Source organism: Chiloscyllium punctatum, chromosome 41 (genome assembly GCF_047496795.1).
Source record: "Chiloscyllium punctatum isolate Juve2018m chromosome 41, sChiPun1.3, whole genome shotgun sequence".
Classification (NCBI taxonomy): Eukaryota; Metazoa; Chordata; class Chondrichthyes; order Orectolobiformes; family Hemiscylliidae; genus Chiloscyllium; species Chiloscyllium punctatum.
Window position 1 is genome coordinate 56,178,203 of NC_092779.1, and position 14,390 is coordinate 56,192,592.

The following is a 14,390-nucleotide window of genomic DNA, read 5'->3' on the forward strand; positions in this document are numbered from 1 at the left end:
TGATGCTCTGGTATCACAGCGCACCACGGATTCCTGAACTAGTCTGTCTGTCAAATGTACCCCCAAAGTCGTCTCTGAAAGACCTCATTTGGAAGCTGTCTGTCGTTATTCAACGTACGAGAGTTGGCACCAGAGGTCCTGAATCATGTTTTGGAGCAGTTCGCACGGAAGTGGCTCATTCAATCAGCAACAGCAATGAAAGAAATTACACTCTCAGAGGAACCTCTGGACCTATGCTTTCACAGCGTCGCTAGTATTAAGGTGCGCCCCGAGATCTAAGCCACGTTGGAAGTGAGACGGAGGAATCGACAGAGAGGCTACAGAATGACATCGCATCCATTTGGATTTCTTTAAATCACTGACGAGCAGGAAAATGTAAACGGGGAGGGCGAGTGGGGAAGTGAGGCAGTAGCAGCTCTGGTGAAATTCCTTCTTTGTGATTCGCTCAGCAACCAGAGACGTGAAGGTGACTCAGGCGTGAGAGCTCTTCACATCGAGAACAAAAAGCACTCACGGGCAGTTAGCACCTCTTCCGGAGAGTGGGGTGGGGTGAGGTAATTCCCTTTTGACTTCTCTGACTATGTTCAGAAACTGCCTTTTAGATTGAGGTGAACAGAGACTGCATTTCTTAAAAGCACCATGGAATTTATCAAACTTTATTGTGTCGCTTCCTTTCGATTCCCACACAGGTTTCCAACTCAGTTGGTATCCATGTGGCTCATATCCAGGTGTGAACATCTCTGCAGCGAATTGCACGGTTAAGGCAAAAAGGCAAGGAAAGTGGCATCTCGAATTGGCTCCGAGGTCAGAGCATCCTCGCAATGTGATCTGTCGTTCTCGGATTGTAATGCTACCTCCGGTTTTAGGGTGGAGAACATTCTTTGGGACTCTTATTCTGCAAGACAGACACAGTGACTGAAACTATGCTGCACGTTATGATTTGGAACACGGGCTGCTCAGCTTTGTGCATTTTCCCTGTAGTCCGGTGTGTTTCATGTTCCGTGTAAACGTGAAAGTTGTCCTGTTTCGAGCAATGGGTGAAATCATTTATCAATGCAAGAATCGAAATTGCAGTCATGTCAAGTAGCTCATGGTAATTTGACCAAATCATAACCGATCGTGTGTTCTCACGCACTCACAGATGCATTTGGAGCTGAAAAGAGTCTGAGAAGATCGACTCAGCTTACCATTGATTTTTGTCTGGATTGATGGGTATCATTATCTGCTGCGAAATTGTCATTGTAGCCGGGCACATCCCAGCAGCTGTGCGAGTCGGAGAGGGATCATGGAACCCTTTTAACGTGACTTTGCATCTGTTGTTTTGCAGGAGCACAATTGGAAGTGCAAGAAAATGGGCAGCGCTAGTGGCTGGCTGGTAGTGTGGCCGAGCGGTCTAAGGCGCTGGATTTAAGCTCCCGTCTCTGACAGAGGCGTGGGTTCGAATCCCACCGCTGCCATTTCTGCTGACCTTCTCCAATCGCGCAGCTGGTTGAAATGCTGTTTCGACCCCTGCTGCGTTTCTGTTTAAAACAGAAGCGAAATGGGTTTGCTTCCCGGGCAATTAATTGTGGTGTGTGAAAGTGCCGAATTTGGCGAAGCGTCTGTGCTGTCATGATCGTGTTCGCTTCCCGCAGCTCTTCTGTTGCTTTACGTTCCAGGCGAGTTGAATTTTAATGGAATCGAATGGAGACTGTTATTTCATCGCTGTTGTGAAACAAAGTACTACGGTGACTCGACTCGTCGTTATTTGGTTTTCTGGCCAATGAAAAAATCGTTCCAATGAATTTCGATGTCATATGTTATTGAATTTCTCCCATTTCCTTCATCTCCGTCCTGGAGACATCGGAAGGGAAAGGTAATCTAGCCGAGACTGTGATTGGTGAAATTCACTTTTTATGGCCCATTCTTATTATGTTCTTTCTTTCTCTCTTTTCAGCATTGTCCGGGAAGTGGTGGTGCACTCAGGCTCCTGTATGTTTGAAAGAGTAGTTTGGAATTGCCCTGTTGTTAGTTGTGAGATTACTTTATGGCTCATGCCCCGGACTGTCTCACATTTAGCATTCATGCTCGCTGTGTCTGGAAATACATTTGGTTTGCCAGTTTTGTTTGTGTTCCGTGTTAAATGCTTTCCGTTTTGCGATTCTCTCAATAAATTACGAGTTAACAGGGTTTCTGAGGTAACTTCCAGCTGCAAAAATCCTGAACTGAGAATCTGGGAAAATTTCCCAGAGTATGGTCAGTCGGAGCAAAAGTAAGGAAGTCGTTCGTTTCTGCAGCGATTCACAATGCTACCGTTCCCGTGAGCAGTCGAACAGGCTATATGATTGTGCCGCAGACTGCGACGGCAAGCTCCGCTAAAGAGTGATCCTTTAATGCCGGTGTAAGCAATACAACGTTATTAGGGCACACCGCGTGGAAACAGATACTTCGGTGTATCTCGTCCATGCTCAGCACATAGCCAAAATTAAACAAGTCCCATTAAACAACGAGCGATTGGAAACAGAAAGGTGAAAAGTAGAATGGCTTCAACTTTCAGTGCTTGAACAAATCTGCTCTCGTAGTGAAATGTAATGCAACTCCATTTAATTACTGTGCAAAGCATTGTCAAGTTTTTCTCCAACCTGGTTCTGATCATATGCCATTCTGTTTGAGAGTGTAGTTCCCGCCTTCTGATCCTTCCATGAAAAGCAGCACCGCATTTGCATTCCTTGCGCAGGTTTGCCCGGTTCAAAGACAGGGAAGAAGCTGATGCTCTGGTATCACAGCGCACCACGGATTCCTGAACTAGTCTGTCTGTCAAATGTACCCCCAAAGTCGTCTCTGAAAGACCTCATTTGGAAGCTGTCTGTCGTTATTCAACGTACGAGAGTTGGCACCAGAGGTCCTGAATCATGTTTTGGAGCAGTTCGCACGGAAGTGGCTCATTCAATCAGCAACAGCAATGAAAGAAATTACACTCTCAGAGGAACCTCTGGACCTATGCTTTCACAGCGTCGCTAGTATTAAGGTGCGCCCCGAGATCTAAGCCACGTTGGAAGTGAGACGGAGGAATCGACAGAGAGGCTACAGAATGACATCGCATCCATTTGGATTTCTTTAAATCACTGACGAGCAGGAAAATGTAAACGGGGAGGGCGAGTGGGGAAGTGAGGCAGTAGCAGCTCTGGTGAAATTCCTTCTTTGTGATTGGCTCAGCAACCAGAGACGTGAAGGTGACTCAGGCGTGAGAGCTCTTCACATCGAGAACAAAAAGCACTCAAGGGCAGTTAGCACCTCTTCCGGAGAGTGGGGTGGGGTGAGGTAATTCCCTTTTGACTTCTCTGACTATGTTCAGAAACTGCCTTTTAGATTGAGGTGAACAGAGACTGCATTTCTTAAAAGCACCATGGAATTTATCAAACTTTATTGTGTCGCTTCCTTTCGATTCCCACACAGGTTTCCAACTCAGTTGGTATCCATGTGGCTCATATCCAGGTGTGAACATCTCTGCAGCGAATTGCACGGTTAAGGCAAAAAGGCAAGGAAAGTGGCATCTCGAATTGGCTCCGAGGTCAGAGCATCCTCGCAATGTGATCTGTCGTTCTCGGATTGCAATGCTACCTCCGGTTTTAGGGTGGAGAACATTCTTTGGGACTCTTATTCTGCAAGATAGACACAGTGACTGAAACTATGCTGCACGTTATGATTTGGAACACGGGCTGCTCTGCTTTGTGCATTTTCCCTGTAGTCCGGTGTGTTTCATGTTCCGTGTAAACGTGAAAGTTGTCCTGTTTCGAGCAATGGGTGAAATCATTTATCAATGCAAGAATCGAAATTGCAGTCATGTCAAGCAGCTCATGGTAATTTGACCAAATCATAACCGATCGTGTGTTCTCACGCACTCACAGATGCATTTGGAGCTGAAAAGAGTCTGAGAAGATCGACTCAGCTTTCCATTGATTTTTGTCTGGATTGATGGGTATCATTATCTGCTGCGAAATTGTCATTGTAGCCGGGCACATCCCAGCAGCTGTGCGAGTCGGAGAGGGATCATGGAACCCTTTTAACGTGACTTTGCATCTGTTGTTTTGCAGGAGCACAATTGGAAGTGCAAGAAAATGGGCAGCGCTAGTGGCTGGCTGGTAGTGTGGCCGAGCGGTCTAAGGCGCTGGATTTAAGCTCCAGTCTCTGACAGAGGCGTGGGTTCGAATCCCACCGCTGCCATTTCTGCTGACCTTCTCCAATCGCGCAGCTGGTTGAAATGCTGTTTCGACCCCTGCTGCGTTTCTGTTTAAAACAGAAGCGAAATGGGTTTGCTTCCCGGGCAATTAATTGTGGTGTGTGAAAGTGCCGAATTTAGCGAAGCGTCTGTGCTGTCATGATCGTGTTCGCCTCCCGCAGCTCTTCTGTTGCTTTACGTTCCAGGCGAGTTGAATTTTAATGGAATCGAATGGAGACTGTTATTTCATCGCTGTTGTGAAACAAAGTACTACGGTGACTCGACTCGTCGTTATTTGGTTTTCTGGCCAATGAAAAAATCGTTCCAATGAATTTCGATGTCATATGTTATTGAATTTCTCCCATTTCCTTCATCTCCGTCCTGGAGACATCGGAAGGGAAAGGTAATCTAGCCGAGACTGTGATTGGTGAAATTCACTTTTTATGGCCCATTCTTATTATGTTCTTTCTTTCTCTCTTTTCAGCATTGTCCGGGAAGTGGTGGTGCACTCAGGCTCCTGTATGTTTGAAAGAGTAGTTTGGAATTGCCCTGTTGTTAGTTGTGAGATTACTTTATGGCTCATGCCCCGGACTGTCTCACATTTAGCATTCATGCTCGCTGTGTCTGGAAATACATTTGGTTTGCCAGTTTTGTTTGTGTTCCGTGTTAAATGCTTTCCGTTTTGCGATTCTCTCAATAAATTACGAGTTAACAGGGTTTCTGAGGTAACTTCCAGCTGCAAAAATCCTCAACTGAGAATCTGGGAAAATTTCCCAGAGTATGGTCAGTCGGAGCAAAAGTAAGGAAGTCGTTCGTTTCTGCAGCGATTCACAATGCTACCGTTCCCGTGAGCAGTCGAACAGGCTATATGATTGTGCCGCAGACTGCGACGGCAAGCTCCGCTAAAGAGTGATCCTTTAATGCCGGTGTAAGCAACACAACGTTATTAGGGCACACCGCGTGGAAACAGATACTTCGGTGTATCTCGTCCATGCTCAGCACATAGCCAAAATTAAACAAGTCCCATTAAACAACGAGCGATTGGAAACAGAAAGGTGAAAAGTAGAATGGCTTCAACTTTCAGTGCTTGAACAAATCTGCTCTCGTAGTGAAATGTAATGCAACTCCATTTAATTACTGTGCAAAGCATTGTCAAGTTTTTCTCCAACCTGGTTCTGATCATATGCCATTCTGTTTGAGAGTGTAGTTCCCGCCTTCTGATCCTTCCATGAAAAGCAGCACCGCATTTGCATTCCTTGCGCAGGTTTGCCCGGTTCAAAGACAGGGAAGAAGCTGATGCTCTGGTATCACAGCGCACCACGGATTCCTGAACTAGTCTGTCTGTCAAATGTACCCCCAAAGTCGTCTCTGAAAGACCTCATTTGGAAGCTGTCTGTCGTTATTCAACGTACGAGAGTTGGCACCAGAGGTCCTGAATCATGTTTTGGAGCAGTTCGCACGGAAGTGGCTCATTCAATCAGCAACAGCAATGAAAGAAATTACACTCTCAGAGGAACCTCTGGACCTATGCTTTCACAGCGTCGCTAGTATTAAGGTGCGCCCCGAGATCTAAGCCACGTTGGAAGTGAGACGGAGGAATCGACAGAGAGGCTACAGAATGACATCGCATCCATTTGGATTTCTTTAAATCACTGACGAGCAGGAAAATGTAAACGGGGAGGGCGAGTGGGGAAGTGAGGCAGTAGCAGCTCTGGTGAAATTCCTTCTTTGTGATTGGCTCAGCAACCAGAGACGTGAAGGTGACTCAGGCGTGAGAGCTCTTCACATCGAGAACAAAAAGCACTCAAGGGCAGTTAGCACCTCTTCCGGAGAGTGGGGTGGGGTGAGGTAATTCCCTTTTGACTTCTCTGACTATGTTCAGAAACTGCCTTTTAGATTGAGGTGAACAGAGACTGCATTTCTTAAAAGCACCATGGAATTTATCAAACTTTATTGTGTCGCTTCCTTTCGATTCCCACACAGGTTTCCAACTCAGTTGGTATCCATGTGGCTCATATCCAGGTGTGAACATCTCTGCAGCGAATTGCACGGTTAAGGCAAAAAGGCAAGGAAAGTGGCATCTCGAATTGGCTCCGAGGTCAGAGCATCCTCGCAATGTGATCTGTCGTTCTCGGATTGCAATGCTACCTCCGGTTTTAGGGTGGAGAACATTCTTTGGGACTCTTATTCTGCAAGATAGACACAGTGACTGAAACTATGCTGCACGTTATGATTTGGAACACGGGCTGCTCTGCTTTGTGCATTTTCCCTGTAGTCCGGTGTGTTTCATGTTCCGTGTAAACGTGAAAGTTGTCCTGTTTCGAGCAATGGGTGAAATCATTTATCAATGCAAGAATCGAAATTGCAGTCATGTCAAGCAGCTCATGGTAATTTGACCAAATCATAACCGATCGTGTGTTCTCACGCACTCACAGATGCATTTGGAGCTGAAAAGAGTCTGAGAAGATCGACTCAGCTTTCCATTGATTTTTGTCTGGATTGATGGGTATCATTATCTGCTGCGAAATTGTCATTGTAGCCGGGCACATCCCAGCAGCTGTGCGAGTCGGAGAGGGATCATGGAACCCTTTTAACGTGACTTTGCATCTGTTGTTTTGCAGGAGCACAATTGGAAGTGCAAGAAAATGGGCAGCGCTAGTGGCTGGCTGGTAGTGTGGCCGAGCGGTCTAAGGCGCTGGATTTAAGCTCCAGTCTCTGACAGAGGCGTGGGTTCGAATCCCACCGCTGCCATTTCTGCTGACCTTCTCCAATCGCGCAGCTGGTTGAAATGCTGTTTCGACCCCTGCTGCGTTTCTGTTTAAAACAGAAGCGAAATGGGTTTGCTTCCCGGGCAATTAATTGTGGTGTGTGAAAGTGCCGAATTTAGCGAAGCGTCTGTGCTGTCATGATCGTGTTCGCCTCCCGCAGCTCTTCTGTTGCTTTACGTTCCAGGCGAGTTGAATTTTAATGGAATCGAATGGAGACTGTTATTTCATCGCTGTTGTGAAACAAAGTACTACGGTGACTCGACTCGTCGTTATTTGGTTTTCTGGCCAATGAAAAAATCGTTCCAATGAATTTCGATGTCATATGTTATTGAATTTCTCCCATTTCCTTCATCTCCGTCCTGGAGACATCGGAAGGGAAAGGTAATCTAGCCGAGACTGTGATTGGTGAAATTCACTTTTTATGGCCCATTCTTATTATGTTCTTTCTTTCTCTCTTTTCAGCATTGTCCGGGAAGTGGTGGTGCACTCAGGCTCCTGTATGTTTGAAAGAGTAGTTTGGAATTGCCCTGTTGTTAGTTGTGAGATTACTTTATGGCTCATGCCCCGGACTGTCTCACATTTAGCATTCATGCTCGCTGTGTCTGGAAATACATTTGGTTTGCCAGTTTTGTTTGTGTTCCGTGTTAAATGCTTTCCGTTTTGCGATTCTCTCAATAAATTACGAGTTAACAGGGTTTCTGAGGTAACTTCCAGCTGCAAAAATCCTCAACTGAGAATCTGGGAAAATTTCCCAGAGTATGGTCAGTCGGAGCAAAAGTAAGGAAGTCGTTCGTTTCTGCAGCGATTCACAATGCTACCGTTCCCGTGAGCAGTCGAACAGGCTATATGATTGTGCCGCAGACTGCGACGGCAAGCTCCGCTAAAGAGTGATCCTTTAATGCCGGTGTAAGCAACACAACGTTATTAGGGCACACCGCGTGGAAACAGATACTTCGGTGTATCTCGTCCATGCTCAGCACATAGCCAAAATTAAATAAGTCCCATTAAACAACGAGCGATTGGAAACAGAAAGGTGAAAAGTAGAATGGCTTCAACTTTCAGTGCTTGAACAAATCTGCTCTCGTAGTGAAATGTAATGCAACTCCATTTAATTACTGTGCAAAGCATTGTCAAGTTTTTCTCCAACCTGGTTCTGATCATATGCCATTCTGTTTGAGAGTGTAGTTCCCGCCTTCTGATCCTTCCATGAAAAGCAGCACCGCATTTGCATTCCTTGCGCAGGTTTGCCCGGTTCAAAGACAGGGAAGAAGCTGATGCTCTGGTATCACAGCGCACCACGGATTCCTGAACTAGTCTGTCTGTCAAATGTACCCCCAAAGTCGTCTCTGAAAGACCTCATTTGGAAGCTGTCTGTCGTTATTCAACGTACGAGAGTTGGCACCAGAGGTCCTGAATCATGTTTTGGAGCAGTTCGCACGGAAGTGGCTCATTCAATCAGCAACAGCAATGAAAGAAATTACACTCTCAGAGGAACCTCTGGACCTATGCTTTCACAGCGTCGCTAGTATTAAGGTGCGCCCCGAGATCTAAGCCACGTTGGAAGTGAGACGGAGGAATCGACAGAGAGGCTACAGAATGACATCGCATCCATTTGGATTTCTTTAAATCACTGACGAGCAGGAAAATGTAAACGGGGAGGGCGAGTGGGGAAGTGAGGCAGTAGCAGCTCTGGTGAAATTCCTTCTTTGTGATTCGCTCAGCAACCAGAGACGTGAAGGTGACTCAGGCGTGAGAGCTCTTCACATCGAGAACAAAAAGCACTCAAGGGCAGTTAGCACCTCTTCCGGAGAGTGGGGTGGGGTGAGCTAATTCCCTTTTGACTTCTCTGACTATGTTCAGAAACTGCCTTTTAGATTGAGGTGAACAGAGACTGCATTTCTTAAAAGCACCATGGAATTTATCAAACTTTATTGTGTCGCTTCCTTTCGATTCCCACACAGGTTTCCAACTCAGTTGGTATCCATGTGGCTCATATCCAGGTGTGAACATCTCTGCAGCGAATTGCACGGTTAAGGCAAAAAGGCAAGGAAAGTGGCATCTCGAATTGGCTCCGAGGTCAGAGCATCCTCGCAATGTGATCTGTCGTTCTCGGATTGTAATGCTACCTCCGGTTTTAGGGTGGAGAACATTCTTTGGGACTCTTATTCTGCAAGACAGACACAGTGACTGAAACTATGCTGCACGTTATGATTTGGAACACGGGCTGCTCTGCTTTGTGCATTTTCCCTGTAGTCCGGTGTGTTTCATGTTCCGTGTAAACGTGAAAGTTGTCCTGTTTCGAGCAATGGGTGAAATCATTTATCAATGCAAGAATCGAAATTGCAGTCATGTCAAGCAGCTCATGGTAATTTGACCAAATCATAACCGATCGTGTGTTCTCACGCACTCACAGATGCATTTGGAGCTGAAAAGAGTCTGAGAAGATCGACTCAGCTTTCCATTGATTTTTGTCTGGATTGATGGGTATCATTATCTGCTGCGAAATTGTCATTGTAGCCGGGCACATCCCAGCAGCTGTGCGAGTCGGAGAGGGATCATGGAACCCTTTTAACGTGACTTTGCATCTGTTGTTTTGCAGGAGCACAATTGGAAGTGCAAGAAAATTGACAGCGCTAGTGGCTGGCTGGTAGTGTGGCCGAGCGGTCTAAGGCGCGGGATTTAAGCTCCAGTCTCTGACAGAGGCGTGGGTTCGAATCCCACCGCTGCCATTTCTGCTGACCTTCTCCAATCGCGCAGCTGGTTGAAATGCTGTTTCGACCCCTGCTGCGTTTCTGTTTAAAACAGAAGCGAAATGGGTTTGCTTCCCGGGCAATTAATTGTGGTGTGTGAAAGTGCCGAATTTAGCGAAGCGTCTGTGCTGTCATGATCGTGTTCGCCTCCCGCAGCTCTTCTGTTGCTTTACGTTCCAGGCGAGTTGAATTTTAATGGAATCGAATGGAGACTGTTATTTCATCGCTGTTGTGAAACAAAGTACTACGGTGACTCGACTCGTCGTTATTTGGTTTTCTGGCCAATGAAAAAATCGTTCCAATGAATTTCGATGTCATATGTTATTGAATTTCTCCCATTTCCTTCATCTCCGTCCTGGAGACATCGGAAGGGAAAGGTAATCTAGCCGAGACTGTGATTGGTGAAATTCACTTTTTATGGCCCATTCTTATTATGTTCTTTCTTTCTCTCTTTTCAGCATTGTCCGGGAAGTGGTGGTGCACTCAGGCTCCTGTATGTTTGAAAGAGTAGTTTGGAATTGCCCTGTTGTTAGTTGTGAGATTACTTTATGGCTCATGCCCCGGACTGTCTCACATTTAGCATTCATGCTCGCTGTGTCTGGAAATACATTTGGTTTGCCAGTTTTGTTTGTGTTCCGTGTTAAATGCTTTCCATTTTGCGATTCTCTCAATAAATTACGAGTTAACAGGGTTTCTGAGGTAACTTCCAGCTGCAAAAATCCTGAACTGAGAATCTGGGAAAATTTCCCAGAGTATGGTCAGTCGGAGCAAAAGTAAGGAAGTCGTTCGTTTCTGCAGCGATTCACAATGCTACCGTTCCCGTGAGCAGTCGAACAGGCTATATGATTGTGCCGCAGACTGCGACGGCAAGCTCCGCTAAAGAGTGATCCTTTAATGCCGGTGTAAGCAACACAACGTTATTAGGGCACACCGCGTGGAAACAGATACTTCGGTGTATCTCGTCCATGCTCAGCACATAGCCAAAATTAAACAAGTCCCATTAAACAACGAGCGATTGGAAACAGAAAGGTGAAAAGTAGAATGGCTTCAACTTTCAGTGCTTGAACAAATCTGCTCTCGTAGTGAAATGTAATGCAACTCCATTTAATTACTGTGCAAAGCATTGTCAAGTTTTTCTCCAACCTGGTTCTGATCATATGCCATTCTGTTTGAGAGTGTAGTTCCCGCCTTCTGATCCTTCCATGAAAAGCAGCACCGCATTTGCATTCCTTGCGCAGGTTTGCCCGGTTCAAAGACAGGGAAGAAGCTGATGCTCTGGTATCACAGCGCACCACGGATTCCTGAACTAGTCTGTCTGTCAAATGTACCCCCAAAGTCGTCTCTGAAAGACCTCATTTGGAAGCTGTCTGTCGTTATTCAACGTACGAGAGTTGGCACCAGAGGTCCTGAATCATGTTTTGGAGCAGTTCGCACGGAAGTGGCTCATTCAATCAGCAACAGCAATGAAAGAAATTACACTCTCAGAGGAACCTCTGGACCTATGCTTTCACAGCGTCGCTAGTATTAAGGTGCGCCCCGAGATCTAAGCCACGTTGGAAGTGAGACGGAGGAATCGACAGAGAGGCTACAGAATGACATCGCATCCATTTGGATTTCTTTAAATCACTGACGAGCAGGAAAATGTAAACGGGGAGGGCGAGTGGGGAAGTGAGGCAGTAGCAGCTCTGGTGAAATTCCTTCTTTGTGATTCGCTCAGCAACCAGAGACGTGAAGGTGACTCAGGCGTGAGAGCTCTTCACATCGAGAACAAAAAGCACTCAAGGGCAGTTAGCACCTCTTCCGGAGAGTGGGGTGGGGTGAGCTAATTCCCTTTTGACTTCTCTGACTATGTTCAGAAACTGCCTTTTAGATTGAGGTGAACAGAGACTGCATTTCTTAAAAGCACCATGGAATTTATCAAACTTTATTGTGTCGCTTCCTTTCGATTCCCACACAGGTTTCCAACTCAGTTGGTATCCATGTGGCTCATATCCAGGTGTGAACATCTCTGCAGCGAATTGCACGGTTAAGGCAAAAAGGCAAGGAAAGTGGCATCTCGAATTGGCTCCGAGGTCAGAGCATCCTCGCAATGTGATCTGTCGTTCTCGGATTGTAATGCTACCTCCGGTTTTAGGGTGGAGAACATTCTTTGGGACTCTTATTCTGCAAGACAGACACAGTGACTGAAACTATGCTGCACGTTATGATTTGGAACACGGGCTGCTCTGCTTTGTGCATTTTCCCTGTAGTCCGGTGTGTTTCATGTTCCGTGTAAACGTGAAAGTTGTCCTGTTTCGAGCAATGGGTGAAATCATTTATCAATGCAAGAATCGAAATTGCAGTCATGTCAAGCAGCTCATGGTAATTTGACCAAATCATAACCGATCGTGTGTTCTCACGCACTCACAGATGCATTTGGAGCTGAAAAGAGTCTGAGAAGATCGACTCAGCTTTCCATTGATTTTTGTCTGGATTGATGGGTATCATTATCTGCTGCGAAATTGTCATTGTAGCCGGGCACATCCCAGCAGCTGTGCGAGTCGGAGAGGGATCATGGAACCCTTTTAACGTGACTTTGCATCTGTTGTTTTGCAGGAGCACAATTGGAAGTGCAAGAAAATGGGCAGCGCTAGTGGCTGGCTGGTAGTGTGGCCGAGCGGTCTAAGGCGCTGGATTTAAGCTCCAGTCTCTGACAGAGGCGTGGGTTCGAATCCCACCGCTGCCATTTCTGCTGACCTTCTCCAATCGCGCAGCTGGTTGAAATGCTGTTTCGACCCCTGCTGCGTTTCTGTTTAAAACAGAAGCGAAATGGGTTTGCTTCCCGGGCAATTAATTGTGGTGTGTGAAAGTGCCGAATTTAGCGAAGCGTCTGTGCTGTCATGATCGTGTTCGCCTCCCGCAGCTCTTCTGTTGCTTTACGTTCCAGGCGAGTTGAATTTTAATGGAATCGAATGGAGACTGTTATTTCATCGCTGTTGTGAAACAAAGTACTACGGTGACTCGACTCGTCGTTATTTGGTTTTCTGGCCAATGAAAAAATCGTTCCAATGAATTTCGATGTCATATGTTATTGAATTTCTCCCATTTCCTTCATCTCCGTCCTGGAGACATCGGAAGGGAAAGGTAATCTAGCCGAGACTGTGATTGGTGAAATTCACTTTTTATGGCCCATTCTTATTATGTTCTTTCTTTCTCTCTTTTCAGCATTGTCCGGGAAGTGGTGGTGCACTCAGGCTCCTGTATGTTTGAAAGAGTAGTTTGGAATTGCCCTGTTGTTAGTTGTGAGATTACTTTATGGCTCATGCCCCGGACTGTCTCACATTTAGCATTCATGCTCGCTGTGTCTGGAAATACATTTGGTTTGCCAGTTTTGTTTGTGTTCCGTGTTAAATGCTTTCCGTTTTGCGATTCTCTCAATAAATTACGAGTTAACAGGGTTTCTGAGGTAACTTCCAGCTGCAAAAATCCTCAACTGAGAATCTGGGAAAATTTCCCAGAGTATGGTCAGTCGGAGCAAAAGTAAGGAAGTCGTTCGTTTCTGCAGCGATTCACAATGCTACCGTTCCCGTGAGCAGTCGAACAGGCTATATGATTGTGCCGCAGACTGCGACGGCAAGCTCCGCTAAAGAGTGATCCTTTAATGCCGGTGTAAGCAACACAACGTTATTAGGGCACACCGCGTGGAAACAGATACTTCGGTGTATCTCGTCCATGCTCAGCACATAGCCAAAATTAAACAAGTCCCATTAAACAACGAGCGATTGGAAACAGAAAGGTGAAAAGTAGAATGGCTTCAACTTTCAGTGCTTGAACAAATCTGCTCTCGTAGTGAAATGTAATGCAACTCCATTTAATTACTGTGCAAAGCATTGTCAAGTTTTTCTCCAACCTGGTTCTGATCATATGCCATTCTGTTTGAGAGTGTAGTTCCCGCCTTCTGATCCTTCCATGAAAAGCAGCACCGCATTTGCATTCCTTGCGCAGGTTTGCCCGGTTCAAAGACAGGGAAGAAGCTGATGCTCTGGTATCACAGCGCACCACGGATTCCTGAACTAGTCTGTCTGTCAAATGTACCCCCAAAGTCGTCTCTGAAAGACCTCATTTGGAAGCTGTCTGTCGTTATTCAACGTACGAGAGTTGGCACCAGAGGTCCTGAATCATGTTTTGGAGCAGTTCGCACGGAAGTGGCTCATTCAATCAGCAACAGCAATGAAAGAAATTACACTCTCAGAGGAACCTCTGGACCTATGCTTTCACAGCGTCGCTAGTATTAAGGTGCGCCCCGAGATCTAAGCCACGTTGGAAGTGAGACGGAGGAATCGACAGAGAGGCTACAGAATGACATCGCATCCATTTGGATTTCTTTAAATCACTGACGAGCAGGAAAATGTAAACGGGGAGGGCGAGTGGGGAAGTGAGGCAGTAGCAGCTCTGGTGAAATTCCTTCTTTGTGATTCGCTCAGCAACCAGAGACGTGAAGGTGACTCAGGCGTGAGAGCTCTTCACATCGAGAACAAAAAGCACTCAAGGGCAGTTAGCACCTCTTCCGGAGAGTGGGGTGGGGTGAGCTAATTCCCTTTTGACTTCTCTGACTATGTTCAGAAACTGCCTTTTAGATTGAGGTGAACAGAGACTGCATTTCTTAAAAGCACCATGGAATTTATCAAACTTTAT

The 14,390-nt window shown here is 46.1% G+C and overlaps 5 non-coding genes across 5 annotated transcripts; all 5 read left to right on the forward strand.

Annotated features, from left to right (window-relative positions):
* Positions 1–1,374: 1,374 nt before the first annotated feature.
* Positions 1,375–1,457, forward strand: trnal-uaa (transfer RNA leucine (anticodon UAA)). The gene has a single exon. It is a non-coding gene; the product is annotated as a tRNA-Leu (tRNA).
* A 2,663-nt stretch (positions 1,458–4,120) lies between these two features.
* On the forward strand, positions 4,121–4,203 carry trnal-uaa (transfer RNA leucine (anticodon UAA)). The gene has a single exon. It is a non-coding gene; the product is annotated as a tRNA-Leu (tRNA).
* Positions 4,204–6,866: 2,663 nt separating this feature from the next.
* trnal-uaa (transfer RNA leucine (anticodon UAA)) lies at positions 6,867–6,949 on the forward strand. Its single transcript has one exon. It is a non-coding gene; the product is annotated as a tRNA-Leu (tRNA).
* Positions 6,950–9,612: 2,663 nt separating this feature from the next.
* trnal-uaa (transfer RNA leucine (anticodon UAA)) lies at positions 9,613–9,695 on the forward strand. Its single transcript has one exon. It is a non-coding gene; the product is annotated as a tRNA-Leu (tRNA).
* A 2,663-nt stretch (positions 9,696–12,358) lies between these two features.
* trnal-uaa (transfer RNA leucine (anticodon UAA)) lies at positions 12,359–12,441 on the forward strand. Its single transcript has one exon. It is a non-coding gene; the product is annotated as a tRNA-Leu (tRNA).
* The last annotated feature ends 1,949 nt before the right edge of the window (positions 12,442–14,390 follow it).